The sequence below is a fragment of the Pelophylax lessonae genome, assembly GCF_965119305.1.
Source record: "Pelophylax lessonae genome assembly, chromosome: 5".
Classification (NCBI taxonomy): Eukaryota; Metazoa; Chordata; class Amphibia; order Anura; family Ranidae; genus Pelophylax; species Pelophylax lessonae.
Genome location: NC_138772.1, coordinates 503,833,386 through 503,845,884, shown reverse-complemented (window position 1 = coordinate 503,845,884; position 12,499 = coordinate 503,833,386). Strand labels below are relative to the sequence as shown.

Here is a 12,499-nt window from a genome sequence, read left to right as displayed (position 1 = left end):
TGCACCTAAAACGCACATAAAATGCACGGATGTGAATGGGACCTTACAGCAACAAATATGTGCCCGAGGTTCAGCTGCACATACAGGGATTTGGATGTAAGCTTATGTGTGTGTCATGGTGGAGACCAATAAATCATTGTCTTGCTTAGGCTGCTCTCACACTGCTCTGTTAAAAAAAAAATGCATTAAACCTCATATGCATTTTTGCAGTGCATTTCCTGTGCGTTTTCTATTACCCAACATGCACCTGTGAAACTTGGACATGTGACTAAAAAAAATGCACTCAAAACGCAACCACAGGTGTGTTTTTGATGCATTTTTCCAAGCATTTCAATGAGGAGGTGTGTGTTTTTTTTTTTACATGTTTTAGAGCTGCACCATTCTGGATAAAATGAGAATCGCTATTTTTTTTGCTTAGAATAAAGATCAGCATTCTCGGCGTAACATCGTCTTTTACATTATCCAAAAATTGGGCTAATTTTACGGTTTAGTTTTTTTATTAAAATTCATTAAAGTGTATTTTTTCCCAAAAAACTGTGTTTGAAAGACTTCTGCGCAAATACAGTATGACCTAAATGATTGCAAGGATCACATTTTATTCTCTAGGGTCTCTGCTAAAAATATACATATATAATGTTTGAGGGTTTTAAGTAATTTTCTAGCAAAAAATACTGATTTTAATTTGTAAGCAATAAGTGTCAGAAAAAAGCTCAGTCTTTAAGAGGTTAAACTGCCCTCACTTAGTCCCGGTTCACATTTCTGCGATGCGGGAAGGCTGCGAATATACAGCGTGTTCCGGCATCGTATCCGCACCCCTGGCAGTTCACACTGCTATATGCGATATGCTGGGGGTGTCAATTAAACGTTAATGACACCCCCAGATCAGATCGCATATCGCAGTGCGATCTGAAAGTTCGCACAGAATCGGATCGCTCTAGTGTGAACCACCATGTGATCTGATTCTGCTGCGGGCCAAAAAAAGGGTCCTGTGCGTGTTTTAGTGCGATTGCGGTGTGAATTCAGCCATACAAACTGTATGGCTGAATTTTCACCGCACAGAATTTGCATGTGATTTTAGAAGCAGTGCGAATTACATGCGATCTCTGTGATCGGAGAAATGTGAACCGGCACTTACAGACAGAAGTTCATTCCTTTGATCTAAAAGAAGGAAATGATACATTGTAAAACATTGTGTGTATAGTTATCTAGCAGCCTTAGGCCCTGTGCGTTTTTCAGCTCGTAAAACTCTCATCTCTGAAGTCTCAAAACGCCCAACAAGCAAAATCCCATTCATTTCAATGGCCCCTGTTCACATCTGAGCGTTTTGTCGCCTGAAGCAAAACGCCTGAAGATCAAAAAAGTACATGAGCTTCTTTTTTGGCAGATTACAAGCGTTTTTGTTAGATGTCAATGCCTTCCTCCAAACACCTGCAAAAAATGCCTGAAAACGATACACTCAGGTGTGAATGGAGCCTTAATAATGTTGATTTTTTTTGGACAGCTGTGAGTGAGCAGAGTGCCGCTCTGTAAGTCCCGGTTCACACATATGCGATGCAGGAACCCTGCGACTCCACTGCATGTTCTCACATCGCATTCAAATCGCAGGCAGTTCACACTGCCATATGCAAATCGCTGGGGGTGTCAATACAAAGTTAACAACGCCCCCAGATCAGTTCGCATATCACAGTGCAAACTGTCAGTTCAGACATGAATCGGAACGCATAGGTGTGAACGCCCATGCGATCTGATTCTGCTGCTGACCCAAGAAAGGGTCCTGTACGTGTTCTGTCTGAATGCGATGCAAATTCAGCCATACAATCTGTATGGCTGGATTTGATTCGCACAAACATCACTTTTGATTTTCAGAGCAGTGCGCTCCGAATCACATGCGATGTTTGTCATTGTGCTAATGTGAACCGGGACTAAGAATTGGGGACATGCCGTTTTAGGATTGTGAGGAGAGGGGTGAATTGAGATTGCGATTTTTTTTAATGATTAATGGTGCAGTTCTAACATGTACCAAACACTCTGCAAAAATGCAGCAAGCAGGATTTCTAAAAACACAACTGACCGGTGTGAGGAATTCTGTGATTTAAAGGGATGCATTTTCCATGCATTTCTCTTCCCCTTTTTTAAAACTGATAAACTGATCAAAAACTGATCAGTGTGAACGGCCCCCTACCCCTCGTTCACATTGAATGCGGCTTTAAAATTCATCTGAAATTGCACGATTTCAAAGCCGCATGTCAGTGCGACTTCAGGTGTGAGTTTGAAGACATCTGTGCAGCTTCATGCCCAGACGTTGTTGAAAGTCGCACCTGATATCGCCAAAAGTACTGCAGGAACTACTATTCAAATTGATGTGGCTCGGCAAAGTTGGTGTTGCACCGATTTTGAACGATGCCATTGCTGACAGTAGGGTGCGACTTGTCGACTAGTGACTCCAATGTGAACCAGGGCTTTGGCTGATTTCACACCGGTGCGGTTTTACCTTTGCTAAAAGCACTGAAAAAATGCAGTAACAATATTTCCCTATAAATCCTATGGGACTCTTCAGGGTTTGATGCGTTTTGAAAAATCCTGCATGCTGCATCTTTGGTACGCTTTTCAAAACCGCACCAACAACCCAAATCAGCTTTGAAATAAAACAGAGTAGAAACATCAGAAATGCATCGCGGTTGTTTTTTCTTAATGCGTTTTTGAGTCACGTTTGCCGTGTTTCACAGGTGCATGCTGGGATCAGGCACTCAAAAGATGCACGGGAAAAGCATCAAAAACATATATGCGTTTTTAGTTGCATTTTTTTCGATGGAGGAGTGTGAAAGCACCTTGAGTGCAGGTTGTGCTGTCAGGCAGTATGGTTTGTGGAGGAGGTCCTGCCTGGAGACGCAGCGTGTTGTTTAGAGAAGTTTACAGTTTAGTAATGTTCTATAATTACCCCTTACATTGTGTCTGAATATAGATGTGATTACTGTAAGGAGGAGGACATACAGGAACCTTACTGTGGTCTGTTCACTAGAGGCAAACGCAGACATCTGCAAAGTGCGGCCGGGTATTTACACCCCAACCAGGAATTTCTCTCATTTCTTCCCTCTTTGGTCTGCAAAATTTATCATTGGAAGCGTTTTCTTATAACGGACTAACCACTTCAGCCCCAGAAGGTTTACCCCCCCTTAATGACCAGGCCATTTTTTGCGTTAATTTAACGGACAATTGCACGGTCGTGCGACGCTGTACCCCAATAAAATTGATGTTCTTTTTTCCCCACAAATACAGATTACTTTTGGTGGTATTTGATCACTTCTGCAATTTTTTTTTTTTTATTTTGCCCTATAAACAAAAAAAGTGAAAATTTTGAAAAAAAAAAAAAAAACAATATTTTTTACTTAATACTATAAAACACACATAATAATAATAATAATAATAATAATAATAATAATAATAATAATAATAATAATAAAAAAGAAAAATTGTAAAAAATTGAATTTAATCATCAATTTAGGCCAATATGTATTCTGCTACATCAGGGGTCTGTGAACGCATGGTATATAACAGGGATCCTCGAACTACGGCCCTCCAGCTGTTGCAGAACTACACGTCCCATGTGGCATTGTAAAATTCTGACATTCACAGCCATGACTAGGCATGATGGGAATTGTAGTTCCTGAACAACTGGAGGACCATAGTTTGAAGACCCCTGGTATATAATAATAATCCTAACATAGTAATATTAACAGTACAGCTTTACCTCACTTTAAGGTGCTTCACTAATACAAAGCCAGTTCACACTGAGGGAGCATGTGGCTGGGGATTCAGATTTTACTGCCCCCTCCCCCATCCTGGCACCCAAGGGTGGCTGACTTCAGCCCTGCTAGCCAGCATGGTCTGGAGATGGGTTTCCTGTCCCTAGGGAAAATTGAGTTTCTTCCCTTAGGAGAGATGGGCCCCCGTCCCCAGGGGAGAGGAAGTCCCCCATCCCCAGATGAGAAGGGGTTCCCATCCCCAGATGAGAAGGGGTTCCCATCCCCAGGTGAGAAGGGGTTCCCATCCCCAGATGAGAAGGGGTTCCCATCCCCAGATGAGAAGGGGTTCCCATCCCCAGGTGAGAAGGGGTTCCCATCCCCAGATGAGAAGGGGTTCCCATCCCCAGATGAGAAGGGGTTCCCATCCCCAGGTGAGAAGGGGTTCCCATCCCCAGGTGAGAAGGCGTTTCCATCCCCAGGTGAGAAGGGGTTCCCATCCCCAGGTGAGAAGGGGTTCCCATCCCCAGGTGAGAAGGGGTTCCAATCCCCAGGTGAGAAGGGGTTCCCATCCCCAGGTGCGAAGGGGTTCCCATCCCCAGGTGCGAAGGGGTTTCCATCCCCAGGTGAGAAGGGGTCCCTGTCCCCAGGTGCGAAGGGGTCCCTGTCCCCAGGTGAGAAAGGGTACTTGTCCCCAGGGGTGATGGGGTCCCTAATAGGGTCCCCCCCTATTACAGTGTCTTCTGTACCCCCATAGTAGTGTCCGCTGTACCCCTTCACATCAATCCCATAGTGTCCTCTGTGCCCCTCCCCCCATAGCAATTCTTTCCTGTGCCCCCCAAAGCAGTGTCCTCTTTCCCCTGCTCCCCTCCCCCCACTGTAGTGTCCTCTGCCCCCCTGCACCCCACCCCACACACAAGCACACACTGTGTATGTAGAACTCTCCTACCTTACATAGGTGTACAGTGGAGCAGAGACCAGCCAGTATCACTGGCCTGGGTAGGGCTGGATGGGGGCGGGAACTGCTGAAGTTAACTTTTCACATTAACAATCTGGTGATTTGTAGCTAAAATCGCCTGGTAACCAATCACCTGCTGTTTAATGTGAGTTAACTCCTGCAGTTCCCGCCCCCATCCAGCCCTGTGATACCGGCCGCTGTCCAATGAAGAGAGTGGCCAAAATTTCCAGTTCACGTGAATTCATCACGGACACTGACAGGCCGGACATTAGGCAATAGGTTGCCCTTTAAGTAGAGATCACATGACCAAATGCCTAGAATTTTTCTACAGGACCTAGTAAAGCTTAGTACTCATGGGCCAAATGTTGGGCGGCATCAGCCGGTTTAATAGAAACCGGGCAACATTCGGCTCATGTCTACTGTGTCCGGGCCAGCTTCTGTTGAAGGGGCATCACCGAAAAAGGTCTGCTGATTGGCTCCTGATTATCTGAAGGGTAACCGCCCCACCCTGCCAGAACACAATAGCACAGCAGGGGAGATCTCTGTACTAACATCACATAGTTAGTACAGCAGCTCCGACCTGAGCTGTCAGTTTTTCTGGATTGAACAAAAAAAAAAAAAACAACTAGTAGTGTGTACCAGGCTTAAAGGAGTTGTAAAGTCAGGAAGGTTTTTTATCTTAATGCATTCAATGCATAAGATAAAAATCCTTCTGTGTGTAGCAGCCACCCTCTCACCCCCTAATACTTACCTTTGCCCCCTCACTGTCCATCAATGTCCACGAGTCCCTGGGCCATCGTGGGACTCTCCCTCCTGATTGGCTGAGATACAGCCACGGCGCCATTGGCCCCTGCAGCTGTCAATCAAAATCAGGGAGCCAATCAGGAGAGAGAGGGGGCAGGGCAGAATGGCAGCTCCATGTCTAAATGGACACAGGGAGCTGCAGCTCGGCTCGGGTGCCCCCATAGCAAGCTGCTTGCTGTGGGGGCACCCGACAGGAGGGAGGGGCCAGGAGCAGGAACAAGGGACCCGAGAAGAAGAGGATCCGAGCTGCCCTGTGCAAAAGCAAGTGCACAGAGGAGGTAAGCATAACGTGTGGTATTTAAAAAAAAAAAAAAAAAACGGAGACTTTACAATCACTTTAAGTATTGCAGCACCTATTCTGAACATCGGAGAGAACGGTCAGAACAAGCAATATAAAGGGAACTGAACCCCTATACATTCATAATGACAGAAAATCACACTACCGGCCCACTAATGTGATTGTCTTGTTATTTAAATAATTTAATGCACTTTATGTTACACAGTTTAATAGTAGGAATTCTGATGGAACACCTGATGTAAGGGGGAACTCTGATTGGGCCAGTTTATGTAAGAGGGCACTCTTGACAGGGACAGTTAATGTAAGGGAACTCTAATGGGGTAGTAGATGTAAGGGGACTCTAATGGAGACATTTGATGTAAGGGGACTCAGATGGGGACAGTTGATGTAAGAGGGCACTCTAATTGGGCCATTTGATGTAAGGGGACTGATGGGGAGAATTAATGTTAGAGGGCACTCTGATGGGGACAGTTGATGTAAGAGGGCACTCTTATGGGGACAGTTGATGTAAGAGGGCACTCTTATGGGGACAGTTGATGTAAGAGGGCACTCTGATGAGGACAGTTAATATAAGAGGGCACTCTGATGAGGACAGTTGATGTAAGAGGGCACTATGATGAGGACAGTTGATGTAAGAGGCACTCTGACGAGGACAGTTGATGTAAGAGGGCACTCTGATGAGGACAGTTAATATAAGAGGGCACTCTGATGAGGACAGTTGATGTAAGAGGGCACTATGATGAGGACAGTTGATGTAAGAGGCACTCTGACGAGGACAGTTGATGTAAGAGGGCACTCTGATGAGGACAGTTGATGTAAGAGGGCACTCTGATGGGGACAGTTGATGTAAGAGGACTCTGATGGGGACAGTTGATGTAAGAGGACTCTGATTGGACAGTTGATGTAAGGAGGCACTCTGATGAGGACAGTTAATATAAGAGGGCACTATGATGAGGACAGTTGATGTAAGGAGGCACTCTGAGGAGGACAGTTAATATAAGAGGGCACTCTGATGAGCACAGTTGATGTAAGAGGCACTCTTATGGGGACAGTTGATGTAAGAGGGCACTCTGATGGGGACAGTTGATGTAAGAGGGCACTCTGATGGGGACAGTTGATGTAAGAGGGCACTCTGATGAGGACAGTTGATGTAAGAGGGCACTCTGATGAGGACAGTTGATGTAAGAGGGCACTCTGATGGGGACAGTTGATGTAAGAGGGCACTCTGATGGGGACAGTTGATGTAAGAGGGCACTCTGATGGGGACAGTTGATGTAAGAGGGCACTCTGATGGGGACAGTTGATGTAAGAGGACTCTGATGGGGACAGTTGATGTAAGATGACTCTGATTGGACAGTTGATGTAAGGAGGCACTCTGATGAGGACAGTTAATATAAGAGGGCACTATGATGAGGACAGTTGATGTAAGGAGGCACTCTGAGGAGGACAGTTAATATAAGAGGGCACTCTGATGAGGACAGTTGATGTAAGAGGCACTCTTATGGGGACAGTTGATGTAAGAGGGCACTCTGATGGGGACAGTTGATGTAAGAGGGCACTCTGATGGGGACAGTTGATGTAAGAGGGCACTCTGATGAGGACAGTTGATGTAAGAGGGCACTCTGATGAGGACAGTTGATGTAAGAGGGCACTCTGATGGGGACAGTTGATGTAAGAGGGCACTCTGATGGGGACAGTTGATGTAAGAGGGCACTCTGATGAGGACAGTTGATGTAAGAGGGCACTCCGCTGGGGACAGTTGATGTAAGAGGGAACTCTGATGAGGACAGTTGATGTAAGAGGGCACTCTGATGAGGACAGTTGATGTAAGAGGGCACTCTGATGGGGACAGTTGATGTAAGAGGGCACTCTGATGCCCTCTTACATAAAGAGTACCTTTAGCAGTATATAAATATAGAAGAGACTATTGAAATGTAAAGCATTGTATAAAATATGCCTGTGGTTTCTATCTCCCCTGAAAGTGCATATTGATGTAATAATTGAGTATACCACCAAAACGACAAGTATAATTGGCAGAACTTGCAATTCATTGCAAATTCCGCTCATCTGCCTCTCCTTTTGATCATTTTATTCAATTTATATATATATATAGTTTTTTTGTTGTTGGTAGCATCTAAAATTGGAAGTGCTCTGTAGAGTGGATTGTCGGAAGGATGACATTCGGTAATAAAACGAAGCATTAAATAAGGGCTAGCCAGGATATAATAAATCACTTTTAGAAGGAAGTCTTGAAATACCTGGCCTGCTTCTTTCAAACAAGGTTTACATGAAAGTGACAGCTAAATAAGAAGGCATAGGCAGACATGAGCTGGAAGCTATCTTAATTAAAAGAAAGTTAACTTTACAAGACAGCAAGCATTCTAACATACACGTTGCCGGTAATATTAACAGCAATAAACTCACCTGCCGTCAACATCAGTGAAATGCAGCTGCCTGATAAAATAAGGCTGTGTGAGATCTGGTGTTTTTCTAGACTTTATTTTATTATAATTATTCCAGTCATATCCAAGCCTAGACATGTAGTGGGCAACCCTGGAAGATTTTAAAAGATTGGTTGTTAGCAAAAAGAGATAGTAAGACCAACTTACTTTTTAAAGCAACTCTCGCTAATATAAAGGGGACTCTCATGGGGACAGTTGATGTAAGAAGAATCTGATGGGGACAGTTGATGTAAGAAGAATCTGATGGGGACAGTTGATGTAAGAAGAATCTGATGGGGACAGTTAATGTAAGGGGACTCTGATGGGAACAGTTGATGTAAGAGGGCACACTGATTGGGCAGTTGATGTAAGGGGAGTTTTGGAAAACTCAACACCACTGAGCTCTGTAGTAAAGAAGAGAAGCCACCGGCTGAGGATCCTTCTGAATTTGGCAATTTCATGGCTGTTGATCTCCTGGTCCCCTACTGTGTGCACTGATGGAGGCATTCTGATGGGGACAGTTGATGTAAGGGGGCTCTTATGGGGACAGTTGATGTAAGAGGGCATTCTGATGGAGACAGTTGATGTAAGAGGGCACTCTGATGGGGACAGTTGATGTAAGGGGACTCTGATGGGGACAGTTGATGTAAGAGGGCATTCTGATGGGGACAGTTGATGTAAGAGGGCACTCTGATGGGGACAGTTGATGTAAGGGGACTCTGATGGGGACAGTTGATGTAAGAGGACACTCTGATGGAGACAGTTGATGTAAAAGGGCACTCTGATGAGGACAGTTGATGTAAGGGGACTCTGATGGGGACAGTTGATGTAAGAGGGCACTCTGATGGGGACAGTTGATGTAAGGGGACACTGATAGGGACAGTTGATGTAAGAGGGCACTCTGATGAGGACAGTTGATGTAAGGGGATCCTGATGGGAATAGCAAAATGTGGAAAAAAGTGCAGCGCTAATAAATACTAGCAATATAAACGTGTATATATATAAACCAAGAAAGGTAAATACAAATAAATAGCAAAATGAATAAAAGTGATCAAATCAACAGTCCCATATGTGAAGTGAAAAAACAGTCCACAACGGTGATAATTGAAGTGCTCACTGGATCCCAACACCAACAAGATATAGAGATATATTGTGCTCACCAGAACGATAGGACTCAAAATGCCATATAGCATATGAGTCAAATCAGCTTGTTGTACAATGGATGGATAATCCGAAAGGGATGACTGAGGTCACTGATGTTGAGGTGAAGAGGTAATAGCAGATATGAACCGTCACACCAGAGAGGCTCTCACTCCGTCAGATGGCCAGAAAGGAACCAAAAAACAAGGGAGCACAAAATAGTGTAACACTGCTAAAATTTTAATTAAATAAAAATACACCAAATTGCACTTACAAACATCTCGTGGTAAAGAGCGTATACAGATGCAAAGGTAGGCTGTCAGCAGCGTGGCCTTGACGCGTTTCAGCATAAATGCTTTTTTCAAAAGATAGTGCCAGCCAAACACCCACAAAAGCCACTTATTTATAATCTAAGTAGTAATAAGTCACCCAATGAGAAGATGCCTACTGTGCAGACACACCAAGCCCAAAATGGCGTCGGCTTGCACTCCAAGCCTGATGGGGACAGTTGATGTAAGAGGGCACTCTGATGAGGACAGTTGATGTAAGGGGATCCTGATGGGGACAGTTGATGTAAGGGGACACTGATAGGGACAGTTGATGTAAGAGGGCACTCTGATGGGGACAGTTGATGTAAGAGGCACTCTGAAGCAACTCTCTGTAATATAAATTTCTGTAGTAAAGTGGTCTTGCAAAGAAGTTTTGGAAAACTCAACACCAGTGAGCTCTGTAGTAAAGAAGAGAAGCCACCGGCTGAGGATCCTGCTGAATTTGGCAATTTCATTGCTGTCGATCTCCTGATCCCCTACTGTGTGCTCTGATGGAGGCATTCTGATGGGGGACAGTTGATGTAAGGGGGCTCTTATGGGGACAGTTGATGTAAGAGGGCACTCTGATGGGGACAGTTGATGTAAGGGGACACTGATAGGGACAGTTGATGTAAGAGGGCACTCTGATGGAGACAGTTGATGTAAGAGACACTCTGATGAGGACAGTTGATGTAAGGGGACTCTGATGAGGACAGTTGATGTAAGAGGGGACCCTGATGGTGACAGTTGATGTAAGGACACTCTGATGGGGACAGTTGATGTAAGGGGACTCTGATGGGGACAGTTGATGTAAGGGGACTCTGATGGTGACAGTTGATGTAAGAGGGCACTCTGATGGAGACAGTTGATGTAAAAGGGCACTCTGATGAGGACAGTTGATGTAAGGGGACTCTGATGGGGACAGTTGATGTAAGAGGGCACTCTGATGGAGACAGTTGATGTAAGAGGGCACTCTGATGAGGACAGTTGATGTAAGGGGACTCTGATGAGGACAGTTGATGTAAGAGGGGACCCTGATGGTGACAGTTGATGTAAGGACACTCTGATGGGGGCAGTTGATGTAAGGGGACTCTGATGGGGACAGTTGATGTAAGGGGACTCTGATGGGGACAGTTGATGTAAGGGGACTTTGATGGGGACAGTTAATGTAAGGGGACTCTGATGGGAACAGTTGATGTAAGAGGGCACTTTGATTGGGCCAGTTGTTGTAAGGGAAGTTTTGGAAAACTCAACACCACTGAGCTCTGTAGAAGAGAAGAGAAGCCACCGGTTGAGGATCCTGCTGAATTTGGCAATTTCATGGCTGTTGATCTTCTGGTCCCCTGCTGTGTGCTCTGATGGAGGCATTCTGATGGGGACAGTTGATGTAAGGGGGCACTCTGATGGGGACAGTTGATGTAAGGGGACTCTGATGGGGACAATTAATGTAAGGGGACTTTGATGCCAGTTAATGTAAGGGGACTCTGATGGGGAAAGTTGATGTAAGAGGGCACTCTGATTGGGCCAGTTGTTGTAAGGGAAGTTTAGGAAAACTCAACACCACTGAGCTCTGTAGTAGAGAAGAGAAACCACCGGCTGAGGATCCGGCTGAATTTGGCAATTTCATGGCTGTTGATCTCCTGGTCCCCTGCTGTGTGCTCTGATGGAGGCATTCTGATGGGGACAGGTGATGTAAGGGGGCTCTTATGGGGGACAGTTTATGTAAGAGTGCACTCTGATGGGGACAGTTGATGTAAGGGGATCATGATGGCAACAGTTGATGTAAGGGGACTCTGATGGGGACAGTTGATGTAAGAATAATCTGATGGGGACAGTTGATGTAAGAAGAATCTGATGGGGACAGTTGATGTAAGAGGGCACTCTGATTGGGCCAGTTGATGTAAGGGGAGTTTTGGAAAACTCAACACCACTGAGCTCTGTAGTAAAGAAGAGAAGCCACCGGCTGAGGATCCTGCTGAATTTGGCAATTTCATGGCTGTTGATCTCCTGGTCCCTTGCTGTATGCTCTGATGGAGGCATTCTGATGGGGACAGTTGATGTAAGGGGGCATTCTGATGGGAACAGTTGATGTAAGGGGGCTCTTATGGGGACAATTGATATAAGAAGGCACTCTGATGGGGACAGTTGATGTAAGGGGACTCTGATAGGGAGCTAAAGCAGTTGCTAGCAATAATTGCAAGGGAACTTGGTACATTCAGATTACCCATTAACAGTTCGAATCCATGTATGGCCGGCCTAATAGTGACGTAGAAGCTGGCAAACCAAACCTCTGAGTGCAGTATGGGAATCAGGAATTCAACACTCCTAGAAGGGGCGTTGCAGGATCCTTGTTGGTGGTTTCTCTTCACTACTGCAGAGCTCAGCGGCACGGATATAAGTTGTCACCAAGACAGGAACGGAAGGGAAATGTTCCAAAAAGGACACTGTCTAAGGTTGCAGAGAAATGAAAAGAAACCTTGTCAAAGGTAAACTAATAACAAAAAAATGGTAAAAAACAAAACTTTTAAACCTTCGCTATTCTATCCTAAACACTAAAAAGTTTTGGCTTTGGATATACTTTAAATGGGTTTTCCAGTCTTAGATAAAAACAGGGTCAAGGAGTTTTCCACCTACTTGGAGAAAGCGGAAAACTCCTTGAAGTGAATGATTGAGCAATAATCAGCGGTGAGAATGTCCTTTGACTTTGTTTTCAGACCGCAAATAAAATGTTTCTACCAAGGTAGTGATTAGCTACCAAGACCACAACTAAAATCGTTCTACAAAAGTAATGATTAGTTACCTGAGAGTTG

At 44.9% G+C, this 12,499-nt stretch overlaps 1 protein-coding gene across 2 annotated transcripts in view; it reads left to right on the top strand.

Annotated features, from left to right (window-relative positions):
• Window positions 1–12,499, top strand: part of TRPS1 (transcriptional repressor GATA binding 1) — a 436,341-nt gene that overhangs the window by 191,824 nt on the left and 232,018 nt on the right. The gene's annotated exons all lie outside the window — the stretch shown is intronic.